The 25,157-nt window shown below is 46.4% G+C and overlaps 1 pseudogene; it reads right to left on the bottom strand.

Annotated features, from left to right (window-relative positions):
• Positions 1-1,077: 1,077 nt before the first annotated feature.
• Positions 1,078-23,858, bottom strand: LOC144673652 (D(2) dopamine receptor A-like; annotated as a pseudogene).
• Between the last annotated feature and the right edge of the window lie 1,299 nt (positions 23,859-25,157).

The raw sequence follows: 25,157 nt of genomic DNA, 5'->3' as shown, positions 1-25,157 counted from the left end.
AGTATATTCACTGCTTCGAGGCATTATCTCTGTCCAAGAGTGGATTAAGGAGAAGAAAAGGCTTGCGTTGCCATTAAGTTACAGCACAGAAGATGGCTATTTGGCCCATTGTGACTGCTGGCTCTCTGAAAGAACAGTCATGCAAGTTCTGGTACAATCACATTGCTTTTATATTCTGTGCCTCCATTTATAAACTCAAGGAACCCATTTGCTTTTATTACCACCTTATCAACTCTGTTGAGTTGAACAGTAGCCTTGTGGTCATGTTACTGGACTAATAATCTCGAAACGTGAGTTCAAATCCCACCATGGCCGGAAGGAATTTAAATTAGGTTCATTAAATGAATCTGGAATTAAAAGTGAGTAACAGTGATCATGATACCATAATTATTGTTGTAAAACACCATCTGGTTCATTAATGTCCTATAGGTAAGGAAATCTGTCATCCAGCAATGTGGTTGACTCCTAGCTGCCCTTTGCAATGGCCCAGCAAGCCACTCAGTGGAATTCAAGAAGGCAAATCCCCATCATCTTCTCAAGGGGAAATGAGGGAGGGGCAATAAATTCCAGCCATGAATGAACAAAATAAGGGACCTGCCACCTTTAGGTTTGGCCAAATGCCTCTCTGCTCATCTCCACATGACCCATACGTTACATTTCCTGGTGGCACAATGATCAAGGGTTGCGTTTAATTCTGAGGATACTAGCTTGGGTGCCAGTAAGTGGGAACTTCAGTAAGGAACGCAACAACTAAACGCAGAGTAGGTGGCGATGGAAGGTGTTTAGGTGTAGAGAGATTGTATTTAAACTACATAACATTGTGGTGTGAGCACTCATCCTTTTATTGTCGTGTTCAGAAGGTGCCAGTGTGTAGTACACTCATGTTCCTCCATCTTTGGCAGGAAGGGATCATTCTGGCTTCCTGTTATGGTGTGGTGAAGACAGCAGAGACAAGGTGTTTATAGTCTGGGATCCTTAAAAGCCCGTGTCTTTCGTGTGCAGACGTCAGTTGCAAGTTTCATGGACTGGTTCGCTTGGCTCTCAGTCCCTGTTCCAGAGTCAGTCCCTGTTCCAGCTTTAGCAATGCAAGATCTTCATGATGGCTTTGCGGAACTCCACGTTGAAGGTCGTGTAGATGATGGGGTTGATGACGTAACCCAGCCAGGCGCAGGCGCTGTAGAGCCCTGGCGGGATGTAGCACGTCTGGCAGTGGACGTTCAGGATGTGAATAATGAAAAACGGCAGCGAGCAGATGATGAAGATGCCTGCCAATCCGACAGAGAGAGAGAGAGGAAAAGAGTGTGGGCCATTTGTCATCGCAACACAGTGACTCGCAAAAGGGTTCCTACTCCACTCAGCTCCTCAACCATATGGCAACAGGGCATCCATTAATTACTTATAGTTGCTAGTTCTTTGCTAAAATTCACATTACATCTCTGGCACACAAGCTTACAAATTTGGTATCATCGGTATAGAATCCAATCCTAGAACATAGCGATTTCATACAACTTAGCCTATTATTCTAGATCATTGTAACACTATAGGACTCTGACTAATCTACTGGGAGTATGGTAACACTATACGCAGCCAATTAGTCTAGATCATTACATTTCCGTGCAGCTTGGCCTATTGCTCTAGAGCTTTGCGGTCTAGTGGAATGCAGCCTATTGTTCTAGATCACAGCAAAACCCATGAACTTGGACTGTTGATCTAAGTCATTGTGCTACAATGCAACTTAACCTATGGCTCTAGATCATTGTGCCACAACGAAACTTTGACTATTTTGCTAGATCATTTCCAGACTATGGAAGTTAGTCCACAGTTATAGAGCATGTAATTTCTCCTACAGCCCTAGATCATTTCAGGATCCATGGATCTATCCTGTTCTTATAAATCATTGAGACACAATGGAATCTCGTCTATTGTTCTAGATGGTTGTAACTACATAGAACTCGGTCTGCTGTTCTAGATCATTGTAAGAACCGATAGACTTTGCCTATTCTAAATCATGTTGACATGATGGCACCTAAAACATTGTTCGAGACCACCGAGGCTGTGGATCTTGGGCTATTGTTCTAAATCATTGTGTCTCGGTGGAACATAGTCTATTGTTCTGGTTTGTTCTAGAATCACCTAAGACAACCGCCAACCGTGTTGCTTTCTTCTCCTTCTGGTGGGACAGTTTGCTTTCACTGCTGATTTGGCCACTGGCACCTGTTTCTCGTCCGACACCCTCTGCACTTCAAAAGCGCTCCGCCTGAAGAACCTTGCTTGGCCATCGCACTCGGGGTCCCCGGATGCCTCGATGGAGGAAGGGGCCTTCCATTCACCAGCCATCAGGCAGGATCTGGAAGTGGTCCAGAGCTGGAAAGCCAGCAAAGTTCCTGTTGGCCTTGACCTCTCGGGAGGCCCCACAAAGCGGGCTCCCTCAGATTCTTCAGAGCAAGGGATTGCTTCTCGTACCAGTGTCTAGGATGCCAAAAAGAAGAGAAAATGGGTGTTACCAACAGCCAACAGCACAGACCAGAGCACACACAAATCACAGGAGAGGACAAGGAAGGGAATGACAAAAGGCCGTTGGTTCCAAGTCACCATTTTGTACATGGAGTGTGGGCAGTTAACTTGTTCACAGTATCATACTGCACAGAAGCCCATTAAGCCCATCAAGCCTCTGCTGGCTCTTTGAAAGAGCTTTCTAATTAGTCCCACACTTCCGCCCGCTCTTCGCCCAACAGCCTGACAAATCTTTCCCCTTCAACTATTTATCCAATTCCCCTTTTGAAAGTTCCTACTGAATCTGCTTCCACCGCCCTTTCAGGCAGCGCCTTCCAGATCACAGCAAATCACTGTGTAAAAATTAAAAAAAAATCTCCTCATCTCCTCCTCTTTCTTTTATTGATTCTCTTCAATCTGTGTCCCTCTGGTTACCGACCCTCCTGACACAGGAAACTGTTTCTCTTTATTTACTCTATCCGAACCCCTCATGATTTTGCCTACCTCGATTAAATCTTTCTCTTAACCTTCTCTGTACTAAGGAGAACAATCCCAACTTCTCCAATCTCTCCATGGAAGGGAAAGGAATTAGGGTTCTGTGCGATGGAAGTGGATCGATCTACTGACATTCTGCGCAATAGGAGTGAAGGACAAGGGGCTTGTTCCATTGGGATTGTGTACAATGGGATTGAGTGGGAAGAGGTTTGGGTCCATTGAGATTTCGTGCGATGGCAGTGAATGGGAAGAGAGTTGATCAATGACCTTTGGAATGATTGATGACCCTAGTGACAAGTGGGAATTTCGGCCACTCAAATTGAACTGGGAATTTGTCAATCAGCTCCGAGGATTCTGATGTCTCCAGATGAGGCCTTACCAATTTCTTTTTACTCACGCTGGTGCTCCCGTTTGATTGGACCATTAAAGTGCAAAGTTTGACATCTTCCGGGTGTGTGCACTTATTCTGAAACTAAATAAAACAAAAAATGGAATTATCGACCCTGGCAACAGTGTAGGCACGAACATGGATATAAATACTTCATATCGGCCATAAAGAAAACCCATTGTTTACAATTTGAATTGAGAGATTGTCCATTAAATAGGGCAAAAATCCTTTCAAAATTACTGACTTAAGTATTGCATTTTAAAAAAAAATTATTCGTTCATGGGATGTTGGCTTCACCAGCTGAGCCAGCATTTCTTGCCCATCCCTAATTGCCCCTTGAGAAGGTAGGGCTGACCTGCCTTCTTGAACCGCTGCAGTCCATGCGGTGTAGGTGCACCCACATTGCTGTTAGGGAGGGTGTTCCAGGATTTTGACCCAGTGACAGTGAAGGAATGGCCGATATATTTCCAAGTCAGGATGGTGCTTGACTAGAAGGGGAAATTCCAGGTGGTGGTGTTTCCATCTATTTGCTACACTTGTCCTTCTAGATGGTCATGGTCGTGGGTTTGGGAGGTACGGTCTAAGGAAGCTTGGTGAGTTGCTGCAGTGCATCTTCTAGATGGTACACTCTGCTGCCACTGTGCGTCGGAGGTGGAGGGAGTGAATGTTTCAGCTGAAATATGATTGTGTGAAACGTACAGTAATATTGCACAAGGAAATTTCACTCTAAAAAGCATGTTTTTTAAATAATAAAGCAAGATACTGTCCCCTTCAAACACTCCCAGGACAGGTGCAGCACGGGGTTAGATGCAAAGTAAATCTCCCTCTACACTGTCCCCATCAAAATCTCCCAGGGCAGGTACAACATGGGGTTAGATGTACATTTCCCTCTATGCCTGCCAATCTGCAGCCTCTTATAAATGACCAACATCCTATACTTGTGGTGACATCACTTCCCCAGTCATCCTGTATCCTCCATTAAATGGCAGGTTGAAAGCAACTCTGCATCATGGCAGCATGTCTGATACAAAATGGATCGAAGCCACTCTAACCCATGTCGACTTGAACCCGTGCAGCCTCTACACAAAGCGAACTTGGGCAGGATTTAATCACGGAGTTTAGAGGTTAAAGGTCAGTCACTTACACCACGCCCACTACGCACATTCCCTCATTTTAATACTTGAGCTTGTTATTTACTCTTCCGACCTTTATGGGTGGTTGGGTTTCATGCTCCATGGCAACGCTGATCCTCTTAGCTGCCACGCGCTTCCTCCTCCGTCTCAGCATGGCATAGATCTGGACGTAAACTAACAGCGTCACGATGAAGGGAATGTAGAAGGAGACAATAGAGGAATATAAGATGAAAGAAGTGTTCATGATGGCACAGATGGTCTCGTCCCTTTTATCTGGAAGAGGACAGAGCACATTCCTGGTCTCCATAATTGCAAAAACTGTCATTGAGTCACTGGGGAAGATGTAACTAAAGGTTCACAAAGATGGCACTCGAATTACGAGCTTATAACTACCAGGCAAGACAGAACAGGCTGGGGCTCTTTCCTCTAGAAAAGAAGGCTGATGGGTGACCTGATAGAAGCCTTTAAAACTATAAAAGAGTTTTGACAGGGTGAACATAGAGAAGCTGTTTCCACTTTTGGGGTGGGGTGGGGTGGGGGAGGGTAGGGCTGGTGGGAGACCAGAACTAGACGGCCATCAATATAAGATAATCACTAGTGTTGTATGTGCCTGCATGCCACTGTAATGTAAAGGTGCACGGCAGAGTAAGGGTTAGAGAGGGACTGGAGAATAGCACCACCCACGGTATGATGTATAAGGTCACATGGTAACAGACTGAGAGAACAGTCTAGATAGAACGCTTTGGAACCAGCCTGTATGGAGGTAGCAGCGCCATGCATGACAGTAACCTGAGATCTGTAAATAGATAAAGAGTTCATGTTTAAATCTACAAGTCTCAAGGTCGCATTGTTGAGACACCACCGCGCACCATAATACAACATGGTTGGCAGTGGTGGGATACCAGCACTATCAGCATAGTGCAACAACTAGTAAATCCAATGGGGAATTCAGGAGAAACTTCTTCATCCAGAGAGTGGGGAGAATGTGGAACTCATTCCCACAGGGAGTGGTTGAGGTGAATATTATCGATGTATTTAATGGGGAAGCTGGATAAACACATGAGGGAGAAAGGAATAGAAGGAAATGGTGATGGGGGAGATAAAGAGGTGGTGGGAGTGGGCTCGTGTGGAGTATAAATTCTCCTCCTCCCCCCCTCTGCTTCTTTTCCCGATTCTCTTCCATCTGTGGTCCTCTGGTTACCGGCCCTCCTGCCACTGGAAACACTTTCTCCTTATTTACTCTGTCAAAACCTCTCATGATTTTGCATGCCTCAATTAAATCTCCCCACGAACCTTCTCTGCTCTAAGGAGAACAATCCCAGCTGATCCGGTCTCTCCATATAACTGAAGTCCCCAATCCTTGGGATTGCTGTGAGAATTCTCATGCCCCTCCCTTACCATAAAAGGAGACAATAGAGGAATAAAAGATGAAAGAAGGGTTCTTGATGGGCACAGTTTACCAGGGTGTTTTTTTAGCTCGAAGAGCAGCGGGCATGAGATGGCGAAGGACAGCATCCAGACCATGGTTATCATCAACGTGACTCTCTGCTTGGAGCTGCAACGGGTATTGTATAGCATTGGCATGGCAACCGCTGTATACCTGCAAGGGGTGGACAAGAAACAGGTTAGAGCTGTTGATGAACCGGATGGTCTTTAAAAAGCTCCAAAATAGGTGGTGAGTGAAGCAGGGAAGTAAGTTCAAAAGGCCAAATGGCCTACTCCTGTAGCCATGGCAACCAAGGGAGGTTGAGGATGAGGATCCATTGATCAAATCGGAAAAAGATACACATTATTCCCAAGATCTAGCAAACAACAAGACAAATAGGAGCAGGAGGAGGCCATTCGGCCTCTCGAGCCTGCCCCACCCATTCATTAAGATCATGGATGATGTTCTACTTCAACTCCACTTTCCCACCTTCAGTGCCCAAAAATCTATCAATCTGAGTCTTGAGTATACCCAATGATGGAACATCCATTGCTCTCTGGGGTAGATAATTCCAAAGATTCCCAACCCTCTGAGTGAAGAAATTTCTCCTCATCTCAGTCCAAAATGGCTGATCTCTTATCCTAAGACTGTGACCCCCACCATTGTTCCAGACTCCCCAGCCAGGGGAGGGGGTGGGGGTGCGGGGCGGGGGGGGGGGGGGGGTGCGGGGGGAGTTGGGGGGGGGGGTGGTTAACAGCCTCCCAGAATCGACCCTGTTAAACCCCCGAAGAATTTTATATATTTCAATTAGATCACCTCTCATTCTTCTAAACTCCAGAGAATATGGGGCCATTCTACTCAATCTCCCCTCATAGGACATCCCTCTCATCCCAGGAATCAGTTTAGTTAGAGTTATGGATGGGGTTAGGGAGTTAAGGATAGGGTTAGGGAGCTAGGGTTAGGAGTAGGGAGTTAAGGATGGGGTTAGGGTTAGGGGTAGTGAGCTAGGGGTGGGGTTTGGGGAGTTAGGGATGAGGTAGGAAGTTGGGGATGGGGTTATGGCTGGAGTTGGGAGTTAGGGATGGGGTTGAAGAGTTAGGGATGGGGTTAGGGAGTTAAGATTAGGGATAGGGAGTTAGGGATGGGATTAGGGAGTTAGGGTTGGGTTTAAGATTAGGGGTAGGGTTAGGGATCCAGAATTGTGCACAATATTCGGGTGTAGTCTCACCAAAGATCTATATAATTATTTTAAGACTTCTTTACTTTTATATGCCAATCCGTTTGCAATAAAAGAGAACATGCCATTTACCTTTCGATTTCCTTGCTGTACCTATATGCTGTAATTTCTGTAATTCGTGTAGAAGGACACCCAGGTCCCTCTGCATCCCAATATTTCCCAGTTTCCCATCATTTCCAACCAGGATCACAAGCGGGACAGCCTCTCTCATGGGAGGGTCCCATTCTCTATCGAGCTTCAGGGAGGAGGGGGGGAACCTTGTCAATGCACATCTGGAGAACCTGGAGCCATGAAAGGACCTCTCGCTGGCCGTTGGGTCTCGCTGGCCCCACTCATCCCAAAACTAGGGGGCCCAGGGAAAGTAATAGAGGAAGGAGGGAGGGTGGTGTGTAAAGGCCTGAGGAGGTAGGTGGGGTGGGGGGTGCGGCAGTGAAGAGTGGGAGGAAGAGTCTAGCTACCCTTGTGCAGCCCAGAGGGCACTCCACTAACAATGGCAAACGTGTGTCATGTACCCCACTGGAACCCTGATGTGTATGAATTCAGATGGACACATTGCAAATTATGAATTAGGAGCAGGAGTCGGCCACTCGGCCACTTGAGCCTGTTCTGCCATTCAATAAGATCATGGCTGACCTGATTGTCACCTCAACCCCACATTCCTGCCTACCCCCGATAACCTTTCAACCTCTTGTTAACCAAGAATCTATCTAGCTCTGCCTTAGAAATATTCAAAGACTCTGCATCTACCGCCTTTTGAGGAAGAGAGTTCCACAGACTCACGACCCTCTGAGAGAAAAAAATTCTCCCCATCTCTGCCTTAAATGAGCGACCCCTTATTTTTAAAACAGTGACCCCTCGTTCTAGATTCTCCCACAAGAGGAAACATCCTCTCCACATCCACCCTGTCAAGACCCCTCAGGATCTTAAATGTTTCAATCAAGTCACCTCTTACTCATCCAAATTCCAGTGGATACGAGCCTAACCTGTCCAACCTTTCCTCATAAGACAACCCACATATTCTTGATATTAGCCTGGTAAACATCCTCTGAACTGCTTCTAACGCATTGACATCTTTCCTTAAATAAGGTGACCAATACTGTACACAGTACTCCAGATACGGTCTCACCAGTGCCCCACAGAACTGAAGCATAACCTCCCTACAAACAACCCCCCTCGCAATAAACGATAACATTCTATTAGCCTTCCTAATTACTTGATGTAAAAGCTATTAGCCTTTTGTGATTCATGCACTAGGACACCAAGATCCCTCTTCATCTCAGAGCTCTGCAATCTCTCACCATTTAGATAATATGCCTCTTTTTTATTCTTCCTGTCACAGCCCCGCCACCCGGTGCCAAAAGGGCTGGAGAAGCAAGTTGCCCGCTACCATTTTAAGTCTGTTGCTGTGCAGTTTCCGCTAGGTGGAGTGAAATTAAACCCCTTTTCCCGATCTTCTCAGGACTTGAAAGCACCGAAGGAGGCTATTCTTCATCTATTCTGCATTTCCTACACTACCAAAATCCGAGAGGTTATAGCTCTCAGGAAAGATTGAACAGGCTGGGGCTCTTTTCTCTAGAAATGAGAAGGCTGAGGGGTGACCTGATTAAGACGATGAAAGGGGTTTTTCGATAGGATAGAGAAAGTCTTTCTATTTGTGTGGAGTGAGACCAGAACTAAGGGCTATCAATATACGATTGTCACTAAAAGATGGGATAGTGGCATAGCATTAATGTCTGGACTACTAATCCAGAGGCCTAGCTAATGCTCTGGGGGCCATGGGTTCAATTCCCACCACAGTGGAAGTTGGAATTTAAATTCAATGAATAAATCTGGAATTGAAAGCTAGTCTCAGTAATGGTGACCATCAATTGTCATAAAAACCCTGTTTGTTTCACTGATATACTTTCGGGAAGAAAGTGTGATAGAGTTGATTTTCTAGGCAGCTTTGCTTGGTGGAAACGTTGAACTTTATTTACAAGACGGCAGCAGCAGTTACATGTGTGCATCTAACTCTATAATTAAAGATGAATTCTCTCCTCGAGGGTCCCCGTGCTGCTAACTCATTGGTCCGTACAGATCATGTGATCTTACAACACAGGGGTATTCTTAAAGCTACAGTCCTACGTTTATCAGAACTATAATTACTGTAGCCACCACCCACCCCCCCCACCACAACCTTAAACTTTTCTATCTTTTGTATTTATCTCATGCCATCACAATATTTACACAGGCCATTAAATTACAAATTCAGTTTTTAAGATGGTTTCCTGATCTGTGTGGAACATCGAAGCTCCACGACTTCCGATTCTTTTGCAGGAACCATATTCTCTGGAACCGCATTGACATCAGTTACCTCATTAGGCACAGGCAGTTCAGTGTCTTCCACTCTGACAGAGACATCGGGCATGTCTGTCCTTGGTTGAGCAACTTCAACAGGAACCATAGGTTCAGCAATGGTTACAGGTGGAACATCATTTTCTTGGGATATCTCTCTTCCTCAATGATCCACATGCTTACGGGTGATCCGGCCCTCCACTTCCATACGGTACGACAATGGTCCGGCCACAGAGCTTACTTTACCAGCTAACCACTTCAGTCCTTACATACACTGTTTCTCCAACAGTAAATTGTTGCTGATGACTATGCAAATCAGGAGTCGCTTTTTGGTTCCCTTGACGTTTCTCCATCTTATCCTCCAAATTTGGATTGTGTCTGTAGTGAAGTAGGAAACGAGCAAGTTTAGTTTCCGATGATCACCTGTTAACTTTTTCATTCTCGCCTTTTATTGTCTTTTCAGGACCTTCATCCTTTTTGTCTTCTGCTTTCTACCACAGAGTATAGTCTTGGCCTTCATCTTGACTTCACTGTCGGCCAGACTTCTCTCAGGTGATTTCTCAACTTGTCTTAATTCAGTATTTGAGTTACCCATGACTTCATTATCTACTCGCATCTTGGAATGTTCTACGACCTTTCCTTTCAAGGTCTCTTTCGCTTCATTCAGCTGATTCTTCAGCTCTTCTGTCTCCTTCGTGCATCTGTTGACTTCCTCCCGGAACCTTGAACATTGCTGCGTCTTCTGTGCCAATTCGTTCTTCAGTTTGCTCAGAGTGATGTTAAATTCTTTCTGCTTCTCTTCGTAATTTTGACCTGTAGGATCCTTGTAGTGTGTGAGGATATTTCAACAGGGTTTTTCTTTTCTTTGCGAAACTCACTCGCTTCAACTTGAACTCCGTAATTCAGCAGAGTCGCCTTGAGTTTCTTCTGCTGTTCTTCCATGTTGTTGTTTAAGACAGTCTTCATTTATTCAGGTTGCTGAATAGCTACACATTCCATTTGCATCCAGGTGCGGTCCTTGGACTCTCCAGGCTCTTTCTGAAGGACCTTACCTTGTTCCTTTTCCAACTCAGGAACTCTTCCTGCTTCCTTTTGAAATCTTATTGGCCAATCAAGGTTAGTTTATCTCAACCAATTTCGACGTAGAAGGCTTGGTCCTGTACCTTCTAATACCATCATTGGTAGTTGTGCTGTTTGGTGTCTCTAATAAGCAGGTACTCTGGTGATACCTTATACCTGGATTTCTTCGACTGTGTACGTTTTCAACTTGGTAGACGTTTGTTCCAAATTTAATTGTTGAGCACCTTTATTTAAATATTTGAAATTGTGTTCTCCTACTACAGTGGTAGAAGCACCAGTGCCCACTTCCATTATTAAGAGTTTCCCATTCACCTGTAAAGTGACAGTGACTGGCTCTGTCTTCCCAACTCTCATGTTGAATAAGGATTAAATGTCAGAATTGGTTGTTTCTGGCTCTTCCACACTATATACTTCATTGGGCTTTGTTTGTTGCCCGGAAGCCTGTTTTAATGTTGTGTTGCAATGTTTCAATATGTGTCCTCTTTTGCGACAAAAATAACACTTCACCTTTTTAAATTGCCAATCGTTAGGAGTGTGATTGTTTCCACGTCGATAAAACTTAGTTTTCGAATTTGCTAATAAACTGGTTCCTCAATTTTCGGTTAGCGGGGGCTGTTTCCCGCTTCACGGCGGAGTCCTGGATTTTCGCGCCACTTTCAGTTGACCGTTCCCGCCCAACTAGGAAAATGGCGCCATTTTGTGCACCTTGAATCGCTTGTGAATCCCTTCCAGCGCTTTCCATCGCACGTACTATTTCTAACGCTTTCTTAAAATCAAGATCCACTTCAGTCAGCAATCTTCGCTGAATAGCATCCTCTTGCACGCCAGAGACCAAAATAATCTCTGAGCATTTCATTCAGGCTTTCACCAAAATCACAATATTCTATGAGTTGTTTTAATTTCGCCACATAGGTAGCAATGGTCTCTCTTGGGGCTGTATTCAATGAATTGAACCTGAACGTCTGCATTGTGACTGAGGGTTTGTGTTGAGAATGTTCCTTATTGTTACTAATTTGCTGAGAGTCTTCAAGTCAGGGGCACTGGGGGCCGTCAAGCTTCGAATTAAACTGTAGGTTTTGCGCCCACAAATACTCAGGAGAATCGCTCTCCTCTTTTCCTCCCCTGTGGTTAAAGGTACAGTCCTATGTTTATCAGAACTATAATTACTACAGAAAACCCTTTTATAGACCCACAGAGATGTGGTTGACTCTAACCCTAACACTGACGGGTCATTCAGTTGAACGGTGATATTGACCTTGCCAGCGGATGCCCACATTCCTAAAAATAAATCCAATGGTGAATTCAGGAGATACTTCTTTACCCAAAGATTGGGGAGAATGTGGAACTCGCATCCAGGGAATGGTTGAGGTGAATAGCATCAATGAACTTAAGGGGGAAGCAAGATAAACACACGAGGGAGAAAGAAATAGAAGGATATGGTGAACGGGGTGAGGTGAAGAGGGGGTGGGAGGGGGCTTGTGTGGAGGAGAAACACCGGCACAGAGCAGATGGGCCGAATGGCCTGTTTCCGCACTGGCGAACGCCACTGAAAGCCCTCCGGTTACCTGTCGATGCTGATGGCACACAGGCTGAGGATGCTGGCTGTGCACAGCATCACGTCCAGTGTCACAAAGATGTCACAGTGAACCCAGCTGAAACGCCACTCACCAACCACCTTTAACCAGAGCAAAGTACAAACAGCATCAGCAACAGTTCACAGCCAGGGTAGCATCCCTTCAAGCAAACCCTTCCACAAGATCACAGAACACCTCCAGCCATCCGGACGTCTGTTCACTGACTGGAGCTCTATATCCAGCCTTAAATCCAGATAAAAGATCTGCATTCCTACAATGCCTTGCCCTTTGGTTCTGACCTGAAACGTTAACTCTTTTCCTCTCCGCAGATGCTGTCAGACCTGCTGAATTTTTCCAGGTATTTTTATTTTTGTTTTGGATTTCCAGCATCCGCAGTTTTTTGCTTTTACATTAATTCTGTTTCTCTCTCCACAGGTGCTGGTTGTTTCCAGCATTTTCTGTTCTTATTTCGGATTTCCAGCGCCCTCAGTATTTTGTTCTTCTACTGCCTTTGGGCACAAGACACCTAAGAGCAGTGCTTCTAAAATACTTCCGTTAGTCGACCACTTTTGCAGGTGGCGTGGGAGGGGCGGGGGGGGTTGGGGGGGGGCGGCTGCAGGGAACAGAGCCCAAGGGCCACCAACCGATCCTACCCCACCCACTTTCAATTGTCTTCCCCAAATAAGCTCATCAGAATTAACGGGAAGAATGGCTCCAAGGAATATGTTTATGGAAACTGAAGCTCATCCAAACTCAATTTTAGAATTCTCATCCCTGTTTTCAAATCTTTCCTTGTGCCCCATCCCTATCTCTGTAACCTCCTCCAGTCCCTACAACCCTCCCTATCTCTGTAACCTCCTCTAGTCCCTACAACCAACCCCATCTCTGTAACCCCCCCTACAGTCCCTATAACCCTCCCTATCTCTGTAACCTCCTCCAGTCCCTACAATCATCCCCACCTCTGTAACTCACTCCAGTCCCTACAACCCTCCCTATCTCTGGAACCTCCTCCAGCCCCTATCTCTCTCTTTCTTTATATCTCTCTCTCTCTCTCTTTCTTTCTATCTCTCTCTCTCTCTCTGGCTTTAAGAAGTTACTTAAAACCTCACTCTGTGAATGAGCTTTTGGTCACCGGTCCCTCATATCTCCTGATGTGGCTCGAGGTCAAATATTGTTTGATAATCACTCCTGTGAGGCACCTTGGAGACACTTCATTAAATTGAAGGTGCTGTAGAATCATAAGTTGTTGTTGAAATTATAAACTTTCTGCTGCTGTTTTGCTGTTGACAGATTTGCACTCACTGACATTCTCATTAAATAATACATAAATTATTAACTCATGCCAGAGAAAAAGCCTAGACATTTTCATATTCTATACATGAATATGCCAAGAGAACGTGTTGATTTTAATCATTTGAATATGTGCTCTAACATCATCTTAACAATCTTCTGTTGAGAAACTAACACTTATTCTGCACCTACATTAATCAAACTTGGAGAACATTAGCTTAACACTTGGGTCGTTTTATGCATTTGTCACTGATGTGGTGTCTTTGATGAACAGACCACAGGAGACTCAGGTACAGGTTACGATCGTTTATTCGAGCAATTGCAAGGAGGGCACCATCTCAATTCAGCTTGAGACAGTATTCTGCTAAGCTACAAGTGTTCACCATATTTATACATTATTTGTCACATACAAGAACATCCTCCAGATTCCGATCTTGTCAACATATAGCTTTACATTAAACAGACAAGTCTCTGGTACAAAGGTACATGCATCATCTGACTCTATTTTCACCCAGGCAGAGACCCGCCTTCCTATCTAAACTGGGACCATCTGTCCTTCCCCTATCTGTTGAAGAGCACACTTAATATATGTTCTTGCCATCCTCTGACTCCAATCTAACTCCCAGGACCTTGCTGGTGATTGCAAACTTGCTGGTGTACAAAGTTTGAGAGTGCAAAAGGTTCATTTGGTTTAACTGTTTAATTGTTGATTTACTGATTTGCGCTGGCCTGCCTATAGATTCTAATTTAAGTAATTCATTCCCTTATAATGAATTCTCCCTTCCCATAAATTTGCATTTACTTTCTTCCCCCTAAAAGTCACTGAGGTCCATAGAGATACTACATCTCCATTGAAAAGAATATAAAAGGCGAAAATAGTAATTCGGGTAATTTCAAGATGAAGAATGTTCCAAGAGATTAAACGCTTGTGGACAATCTAGATAGTACAAAGTATAAATGAGTTTGACAAGCACTGCAGCAAATAATATTTACAGTAATTCTCATTTCCTATAAAACTAATTTTGCTCCAGATTTAATTTTGTGAGAATAGTGCGATTAGATATCCAGCGGAGACATTATACAAAATTAATTATCTAGCAGTTGGATGATAATGAATGAATATTTTATTATCTGTGCACTGTAGTTTCATTGTTTCATAGTTTCATCACAATAGTTTCATTGCGCCGGCTGATCTTATGTTTGCTTTTTCTTTATTTGAAGTGGTAATGAAAGCGATTGAGAGATGGGATTGCGAGATTCGCTCTTTGGAGGATTACAACACTCAGAAGAGTGCCCGACGGCTGTAATACTAACCCCCATCCATGACGATCGTTCAGCTGCCGAGGGTTGGCCACGACAATGTGGGAACGGCTTTTGCTAAGGTGGATAAGCCTTCGGTGCAAGTGAGCGTCACCAGCAGGGGGCGAGGTGAGGAAGAGCGACTTTTAATCACACAGCAAGTTGTTGTGATCTGGAAGGCGCTGCCTGAAAGGGCGGTGGAAGCAGATTCAATAGGAACTTTCAAAAGGGAGGAATCGGATAAATACTGGAAGGGGAGAAATTTTCAGGGCGACGGGGGAAAGAACAGCGGGGGCTGGGGGAGAGTGGGGCCTAATTGGATTGATCTTTCAAAAAACTGCAGCAGACTCAATTTTCTTTTTATCTTTTTCATGGGATGTGGGAGTCGCTGGCAAGGCCAGCATTTGTTGCCCATCCCTAACTGCCCCTGAACTGAGTGGCTTGCTCGGCCATTTCAGAGGACAATTAAAAGTCAACCACATTGCTGTGGGCCTGGAGTGACATGTAGGCCAGACCGGGTAAGGACGGCAGATTTCCTTCCCTAAAGGGCATTAATGAACCAGATGGGTTTTTACGACAATTGATGATAGTTTCATGGTCACCATGACTGAGACTGGCTTTCAGTTCCTGATTTATTAATTGAATTTAAATTCTACCAGCTGCCTTGTAGGGATTTGAACCCATGTCCCCAGAGTGTTAGACTGGGCCTTCAGATTACTAGTCCAGTGACATTGCTATTACGCCACTGTCTCTCCATTTGATGGGCCAAATGGTCTCTTTCTGTGCTGGACCATTCCAATGATGACCCAATCGAATGGTGAAAGAGGCTCGATGGACTGAATGGCCTGCTCCTGTCCCTATTGTGCACAGTTTTGGTCTCCTTACCTAAGATCTTGCCATAGAGGAAGTGCAATGAAGGTTCACTAGGCTGATTCCTGGGGTGGCAGGATTGTCATATGAGGAGAGATTGGGCTGACTAGGCCTGCATTCACTGGAGTTTAGAAGAATGAGAGGGGATCTCATTGAAACGTATAAAATTCTGACAGGGCTGGACAGCCTGCATACAGGGATGATGTTTCCTCTGGCTGGTGGGGCGGTCTAGAACAAGGGGTCATAGTCTCAGGAAATGGGGTAGGCCATTTAGGGCTGAGATGAGGAGAAACTTCTTCACTCAGAAGGTGGTGAACCTGTGGAATTCTGTACCACAGAGAAGTCACTGAGTATATTTAAGAAGGAAATAGATGGATTTCTAGACTCCAAAGGCATCAAGGGGTATGGGGAGAGTACGGGAGTGTGGCGTTGAGATAGAGGGTCAGCAATGACCATATTGAATGGCGGAACAGACTCCAAGAGCCGAATGACCTACTCCTGCTCCTATTTTCTGTAGCCAGGATTTTATGGCCCCACCGCGGCGTGTCTCTCCCCCAGCGGACGCGGCGAGCCATTTAAATCTCCATTTAGTTCGGCCGGACCGTAATATCCCGCCGGGCAAGAGGGGCCATAAAATCCTGGCCTACGTTTCTATACGGTCAAGTTCAGTCTTGTGTTGTTCACCAATCGCCTGGTATCTAAATGGATGACCAGAAGAGAGACCTTGTTCTGGCCGTGACTGATGCGCAAGTGACTGTCTCCAGGAAGGGAAGTGGGAAAAGGACTTAGGACCTCATTGACGGGGGGTGGGATCGCTGAGGCGTGATGTCGGTAGCTGCGAGGCCCAACGCCCTTCGGGGCCCTCCCGCCTTTCGATAAGCGGGACCGAACTAACGCTTTAACCTCCAGATAGACAACCCAGGGTATCACCAGCGTGGCCACCAGTAGATCTGCCACAGCCAGGCTGACGATGAGGTAGTTGGTGGTGGTCTACAGTGCCCTCTCCCTGGACACTGCCATGCATATCAACACATTGCCAAACACCACCACGAAGATCAGGAGGCTGAGCAATGCCGCGTAGAAATTGTAGCGATGCCTCCATTGCTCACCGGCCCCGTTGCTCCAGGGCCCCAGCTCCCTCATCTGCGAGTCATTCAGGGCGGCCATGTTTGGAGCAGCCATTGGCAGCAACCTCCGAACTCCAGCCTCCTCAGTAGCCTGCAGAGGAAAGAAGGCAAAGATTTAACCCCAACCAAGTGGGAAAATGGTGCAACAATACCGGCGATCCAGGCACCAAGGGTAAAAAGGAAGCAATTGTGGCAACAACAACTTATATTTATCTAGCGCTTTTAGCATGGCAAAGCGTCCCAAGGTGCTTCATAGGAGCATTATTACATTTGACACCGAGCCACATAAGGAGATATTGCGGCCAATAATTCGGTCAAAGAAGTCAGTTTATAAGGGGTATCTTAAAGGAGGAGAGAGAGAGAGAGAGAGTCAGAGAGGTTTAGCGAAGGAAATCCAGAGCTTAGGGCCCCTGGCAGCTAAAGACACGGCTGCCAATGGTGGAGCAATGGGAATCGGAGGATGCTCAAGAGGGCAGGATTGAGGAACGCAAGGAGGATTAAATCAGATGATCTGGTCATTAGCCGCCTTGAAGTTGGCGGGATCTTGCTGTGTTCAATTTGGCACTCGCCTTTGATACTTCCGTCATTTGTTCAAAAAGGCTTTGGGACATGGGCAGGTCCAAAATGCGAACAATAGTTCTCTAAAATGTTCACATAAACACCCCTTAAACGGTGCCTCTTAATCCAATCTAGTTGGCTTTGACCAACAGTAAAGATTATGGTCGGCGAAGGTGTCATCTCCGGATGTTCAACTGTAACTTAATCTGATTCCATTAAAACTGCCTTATCAAAACATTTATTAAATCAATAAAACCTCTTGTATGTCAAGCATTGTGCACAGACCATTTATAAGCACTAATCAGTTCACATGACGGATGTGTGTTCACAATACTTTGAGAAGATAATTATATGAAATCTATCAGCAGCCATGATATGAACTGCACAATTGTGGTCCCCAAACTATTGCTAACTCATTCATTGTATGTCGACTGGTCTACACACAAAATTAAATTACTCAATAGATAATGATCTGCAGTGGTATGATTATACTCAGGGACAAAAACCCACCGGTCTGCTATGCCCCCTCCCCTCTCTCTCTCTAGATTCTTTCCCTACATAAATCCGCCTCGTCCTCTCTACTTACTTCTTTGAAGACTGCATAATCCTCTCCTCTCTTCCTGCTAAGTGGACCTCCAATCCCAATGTAAACCACATGGGCCAATCTCACCGGATATCAACCAGCCAATCCTGTCCCTCAGGCCAACCCTCGGGTACCCTCCTCTCTCTTCCGAGGTTAAAAGCAGGTGAGAGAGGAAATGCGTGAGGAAGGAACGAGGGAGAATGGCAGGGAAGGAAGGATGGAGGAATGGACGGAATAAATTGGGGAAATTGGTTGTACGGGAGGAAGGAAGGAAGGGATGGTGGGAGGAAAAAATATGAGGGAAGGAAATAATAAACCACTGGATTCCATCCGACCCTTTCTCCCCTGTATAACCCACTGGATTCCACCCTGACCCTCTCTCCTCTCTAATAACACACTGGATTTCATCCTGACACTCTCTCGTCTGTATAAACAGGGAGAGGGAGAGAAGGACTGGGAGACCAGGGGAACGGGAGAGATGGAGAGAGACTGGGAGAAATGGGAGATTGGGAGAGAAAGAAACAGAGTTGGGATTCAAACCTTCAATTTTCCAAAGGCGGGTGTGGAAGAGAGCGAAGGGAGAGAGCGGGTGGAAGGTGGGGGGGGGGTGAGGAGTGAAGAGAGAGGTTGAGGTAGGGAGGAAGAACAGATTAGAGGAAAAGGAGGGAGAGAGAGAGAGCGAGAAAGGGAGATGATGAATGGGGATGGAAGAAAGGGAAAGGGAGAGAGACAGAGCGGGAGACGGGTGTAGTGGGAGAGGGAGAGAAGGAGAGGGGGACCAGGGGAAATGAGAGAGCAGGAGAGACGGAGAGGGAGACCGGGGGAGTGGGAGAGTAGGAGAGAGAGAGACCTTGGGGAATGAGAGAGCAGGAGAGAAGGAGAGAGAGACTTTTTTAAAAATTCATTCATGGGATTTGGGCTTCGCTGGCTGGACCAGCATTTATTGCCCATCCCTAATTGCCCTTGAGAAGATGGTGGTGAGCTGCCTTCTTGAACCGCTGCAGTCCACGTGGTGTAGGTACACCAAAAGTGCTGTTAGGGAGGGCGTTCCAGAATTTTGACCCAGTGACAGTGAAGGAACGGCCGATATATTTCCAAGTCAGGATGGTGAGTGACTTGGAGGGGAACTTCCAAGTGATGGTGTTCCCATCTATCTGCTGCCCTTGTCCTTCTAGATGGTAGTGGTCGTGGGTTTGGAAGATGCTGTCAAAGGAGTCTTGGTGAATTCCTGCTGTGTATCTTGTAGATGGTACACACTGCTGCTACTGTGCGTCAGTAGTGGAGGGAGTGAATGTTTGTGGATGTGGTGCCAATCAAGCGGGGCTGCTTTGTCCTGGATGGTGTCCAGCTCCTTGAGTGTTGAGGGAGCTGCACTCATCCAGACAAGCGGGGATTATTCCATCACACTCCTGACTTGTGCCTTGTAGATGGTGGACATGCTTTGGGGAGTCAGGAGGTGGGTTACTCGTCGCAGGATTCCTAGCCTTTGACCTGCTCTTGTAGCCACAGTATTTAAATGGCTCCTCCAGATGTTGGTAAGGAGGACTTAGGGTCGACGGGGCTGAGATTGCTGTTGTTGTTTCCGGTGCCTATGTCAATGCCAGATGGCCCATCCTGTTTAGTTCCTTTTTCGAGACTTTGTAGCGGTTTTGATACAACTGAGTGCCAGCTCGGCCATTTCAGAGGGCATTTAGGAGTCAACCACATTGCTGTGGGTCTGGGGTCACATGTAGGCCAGACCAGGTAAGGATGACCTCCTTAAAGGGGCATTAGTGAACCAGATGGGTTTTCACAACAATCAACAACGGTTTCATGGTTATCGTAAGACTTTTCATTCCAGGTTTTTACTGAATTCAAATTCCACCATCTGAACCCACCACCGTTCGAACCCAGGCCCCCAGAGCATTACCCTGGGTCTCTGGACTACTAGTCCAGCGACAATACCACTACGCCATCGCCTCCCCTAACTGGGAAGTGGGAGAGCGGAAGAGAAGGAGAGAGAGAGACCGGGGAGAATGGGAGAGTGGGAGAGAAGGAGAGAGAAACTGGAGAGAATGGCAGAGCAGGAGAGAAGGAGAGAGAGACCTGGGAGAATGGAAGGGTGGGAGAGAGACTGGGGGGAGTGGGAGAGCTGGAGAGAAGGAGAGAGAGACCCTAGAGAATGGGAGAGTGGTAGAGAGAGACCGGAGAGAACGGGAGAGCGGGAGAGAGAGACTGGAGAGAATGGGAGAGCGGGGGAGGAGAGAGAGACCATGGGGAGTGGGAGAGTGGGATAGAAGGAGAGACCGGGGTGTGGGAGAGTGGGAGGGAAGGAGAGACCGGGGAGAACGGGAAAGCGAGAGAGAGAGACCAGGGAAAATGGGAGAGCGGGAGAGAAGGAGACACCGGGGGTGTGGGAGAGAAGGAGAGAGAGAACAGGGAGAGTGGTAGAGCGGGAAAAAAGGAGAGGGAGACTGGTGGAGTGGGACAGTAGGAGGGAAGGAGAGGGAGACTAGGAGGGAAGGAGACAGAGACTAGGAGGAGTGGGAGAGAAGGAGACAGAGACTGAGGAGAGTGGGAGAACGGGAGAGAAGGAGACAGAGACTGGGAGGAGCGGGAGAGCAGGCGAGGAGAGGAAGACCAGGGGGAGTGGGAGAGCAGGAAAGAAAGGGAGGGAGACCAGGGGGAGTGGGAGAGCAGGAAGGAAAGGGAGGGAGACCAGGGAGTGGGAGAGAAAGAGAGAGATAGAGACTGGGGAGTGGGAGAGCGGAAGAGAAGGAGAGACTGGTGAGAATGGGAGAGCGGGTGGGAAGGAGAGGGAGACCAGGAGGAGTGGGAGAGAAGGAGAGGAAGACCAGGGGAAGTGGGAGAGCGGGAGAGAACGAGAGGGAGAGTGGGGAGAATGGGAGAGTCTGAGGGAAGGAGAGAGAGACACTGGGGAGAGTGGGAGAGCGGGAGAGGAGGAGAGGGAAAACAGAAGAAGGAGAGGAAGGCGGACATGACAGAGAACCAGAATAAAACAGTGACAAAAACAAGCAAACGTGTTAGTGACTGTGGAGAGTGCACAATCCAGTGTGTGGGCAGAAAGAAATGAATCATAAAATCTTACAACACAGGAAGAGGCCATTCAGCCCATTGTGCCTGTGCCAGCTCTCTGAAAGATCTATCCAATTAGTCCCACTTCCCCCACGTTGCTCTTTCCCCCATAGCCCTGAAAACATTTCCCCTTCAAGTATCTATTCAATTCCCCTTTTGAAAGTTCCTGTTGAATCTGCTTCCACCACCCTTTCAGGCAGCACCTCCCATATCACAACAACTCGCTGTGTAAAAAAAAGAAATCCCCCTTATCTCCCCCTCTGGTTCTTTTCCCGATTCTCTTCAATCTGTGTCCCTCTGTTCACCGACCCTCCTGCCACTGGAAACAATTTCTCCTTGTTTACTCCAGCGAAAACCCTGATGGTCGTAGGGAAGGTGTCACGATATCAATGCCCAATCATTTACAGCTCAAATAGCTGACTGTGAAGGTGCCAGGCTTTACCAGGTGTGGCAGGAGTGCACCAGCAGCCTTTTCCTGGCTCCGTACTGATTTCCCCGGAGCTGTGCCGAACCCATAAGACCATAAGACCATAAGACATAGGAGCAGAAATTAGGCCATTCGGCCCATCGAGTCTCCTCTGCCATTAAATCATGGCTGATAAGTTTCTCAACCCCAATCTCCCGCCTTTGCCCCGTAACCTTTGATCCCCTTACCAATCAAGAACTTATCTATCTCGGTCTTAAATACACTCAATGACCTGGCCTCCACAGCCTTCTGTGGCAATGAATTCCATAGATTCACCAATCTCTGGCTAAAGAAGTTTCTCCTCATCTCTGTTCTAAAAGGTCTTCCCTTTACTCTGAGGCTGTGCCCTCGGGTCCTAGTCTCTCTTACTAATGGAAACATCTTCCCCATGTTCACTCTATCCAGGCCTTTCAGTATTCTGCAAGTTTCAATTAAATCCCCCCTCATCCTTCTAAACTCCATCGAGTATAGACCCAGAGTCCTCAAACGTTCCTCATATGTTAAGCCTTTCATTCCTTGGATCGTTCTCGTGAACATCCTCTGGAACCTCTCCAGGGCCAGAACATTCTTCCTGAGGTATGGGGCCCGAAATTGCTCACAATATTCTAAATGTGGTCTGACCAGAGCCTTGTAAAGCCTCAGCAGCACATCCCTGCTTTTATATTCTAGTCCTCTCGAAATAAATGCCAACATTGCATTTGACTTCCTAACTACCGATTCAACCTGCAAGTTAACCTTAAGAGAATCCTGGACTAGAACTCCCAAATCCCTTTGCACTCCAGATTGCTGAATTCTCTCCCCATTTAGAAAATAGTCTATGCCTCTATTCTTCCTACCAAAGTGCATGACCTCACATTTCCCCACGTTGTATTCCATCTGCCACTTATTCGCCCATTCTCCTAACCTGTCCAACTCCTTCTGCAGCCTCCCCGCCTCCTCAATACTACGTGTCCCTCCACCTATCTTTGTATCATCTGCAAACTTAGCCAGAATGCCCTCAGTTCCTTCATCTCGATCATTAATGTATAAAGTGAAAAGTTGTGGTCCAAATACTGACCCCTGCAGAACTCCACTAATCACCGGCCGCCATTCTGAGAAAGACTCCCTTATCCCCACTCTCTGCCTCCTGCCAGATAGCCAATCTTCTATCCATGCTAGTACCTTGCCTCTAACACCATGGGCTCTTATCTTACTGAGCAGCTTCCTGTGCGGCACCTGGTCTAAGGCCTTCTGGAAGTCCAAGTAGATAACATCAATTGGCTCTCCTTTGTCTAACCTACTCGTTACCTCCTTAAAGAATTCTAACAGATTTGTCAGGCATGACCTCCCCTTGATGAAACCATGCTGACTTTGCCCTATTTTATCATGCACTTTCTAGTATTCTGAAATCTCATCCTTAATAATGGACTCTAAAACCTTACCAACGACCGAGGTTGTTGAACCCACTGCCTGAGAAACAAACTTCCGGTGCTCCAGAGCTGTCCCCCATTCCCCACGAGTGAGGCAGTGCGGCACCTTCGAGAGGGAGTGGGTTACCACAGGGCGGTACAAATATGTGTTGACAGGACTGATCCCAACCAGTTTGGATATAGAAAGAAAACTTGGCAGAAATGTTGCTCCCATTCACCAAATTTGTGCAGCACTGAAGGAGACCATTGAGCCCATTGAGTCCGTGCCAGCACTTCTGACGAGTGATCGGGTTAGTCTCACTACCACAACCCCCACCCTAACTCTTTCCCTTAAATGCTATTCACCTCGACCACTCCCTATGGGAGCGAGTTCCACATTCTCCCCACTCTCTGGGTAAATTCTCCTGAATTCCCCATTGGATTTATTAATGACTATCTGATATTGATAACTACTAACCACCCCTACCCCCACCGCCCAGTTCTGGTCTCCTCCACATCTTCTCTACGTCTACCCGCTCGAAACCCTTCCATCATTTTGAGGACCTCGATCAGGTCACCCCCTCAGCCTTCTCTTTTCTGGAGAAAAGAGCCCCAGCCTGTTCAGTCTTTCCTGATGGTTATAACCTCTCAGATCTGGAATCGTCCTTGTAAATCTTTTTTTGTTTTGCATCTTCTCCGGTGCCTCTATATCCTTTTTTATAATACGGAGGCCAGAACCGTGCACAATGCTCCCATTGCTCGATATAGGGTAGAACAAAATTTTTCAACGCTCACCCCCTAGAAATGAAACCAATTGCTTATTGCTCTTTTAAATGTCTCTATCAACCTGCATCACCAACTTTTCGCCACTGGCGTTTCATTCCTGTTTGCTCCCCTTGATAATTTGGTGTTGAAAATTTGGTAGCACACTCACTTCTGCTCCGTCCCGAGACTCCTTGCGAGTCTCCTTCCGCTCTTCCTTCCCTGCAGCATGCACATAGCGGAGAGTCTCACTCCGGCAGAGAGAGATGTTCTCGATCATTCAGGGCTGCACTGGTGCTGCCTGTACCGAACTCTCAGCACAGCCTGTCTCTCCCTTACATACACATACACACACACACACACGCACCATCAGAAACCTGCTCTCCTCAACATCATCCCTCTCCCTGACAGCTTGATGTTCTCTCACAATAAGCCAGACACCCAATCGGATTACAACTCAACATGCCAGAAATTAATTCCCCCAACTATGTTCATTCTGACAGTTGGAGTTTGTTTCTGCTGATGTTACTAATTGAACCGAAGTTTAGTATTCTGGTTATATAGCAAATAAATCTGCTTTGTTTTAAACATATTGTTGTAGATTTTTGTCTTTCCCACCTGGGTGTTTAACATCACCTGGCTGGAGCTCAGAAAGGACAATCTTGGGGAGGATCATACGGCAGGACCAGAACATTCAGCCTGGACACAGTCCAGGAGCACGATGACCATCCACATCTTGTCCCTGTTGGATGAAATCAAACACAGCGTTTATTCTCAATCTGGTTATCTGACATTTTCATTATATACAGTTCACACTGATCTTCATGATAACACAAATATTGCATTTCCATCCTTCATTTCCATTTCGCTAATATAAGATTTGTTTCCCACAAGTCTATCTAGAACATCATATGGACCTTCCCAATTAACATCCCGACCCGACCCCTTTTCACAAGGTTCTTAACCTGACTTCATCTCCCATTGAACAGTTAATGTAACGGGTAGGGTTGTTCTCCCTGGAGGTGTTGAGATGGGCAGTGCCATCTTCTCCACTGCCTGTAGTCCCACTGAGGGAGGATGCTGAGGTTTGTTGGAGGTTCTGGAGAAACAGGTCCTGAGTCTGTCGAGTAGCAATGGGGAGTGGGATCCCAAGACGATGCATAATCTGCATTTTCTGCCCTGTCATGAGCTGAAATGGGCTGCAATTGGAGGAGTGAACAGGAGGGGAGTGAATGGTCATTAACACACCAGGCAAGGCAGTTGACCTTGACCAGATCATCAGCTCCCTTCATGACAGCTTTTCTCAGTGCTGTTTTTATAGAAAAGTGAAGCCCTCGACTATCCTGCTAAGTGCTCGGTGGTAGGTGATGTGGAAATGTTGTTCCACACCCACAAGATGACGGAACTGCTGCATTAATTCAGCTGTGAAATGAGAACCAATATCACTCTCTATCCTTTTCAGAAAGTCCCATCTGATAAAGATCTGTTCCCACAAGATTTTAGCTGTAGTGGCTGCATCATTTTTTACAGGCAGGGAAAGATTCAATCCACCAGGTAAGCATAACTATAACTACCAGGA

This window comes from Cetorhinus maximus, unplaced genomic scaffold (genome assembly GCF_964194155.1).
Source record: "Cetorhinus maximus unplaced genomic scaffold, sCetMax3.hap1.1 HAP1_SCAFFOLD_419, whole genome shotgun sequence".
Lineage (NCBI taxonomy): Eukaryota > Metazoa > Chordata > Chondrichthyes > Lamniformes > Cetorhinidae > Cetorhinus > Cetorhinus maximus.
The sequence above is the reverse complement of the archived record's forward strand: the minus strand, read 5'-3'. Positions and strand labels throughout refer to the sequence as shown.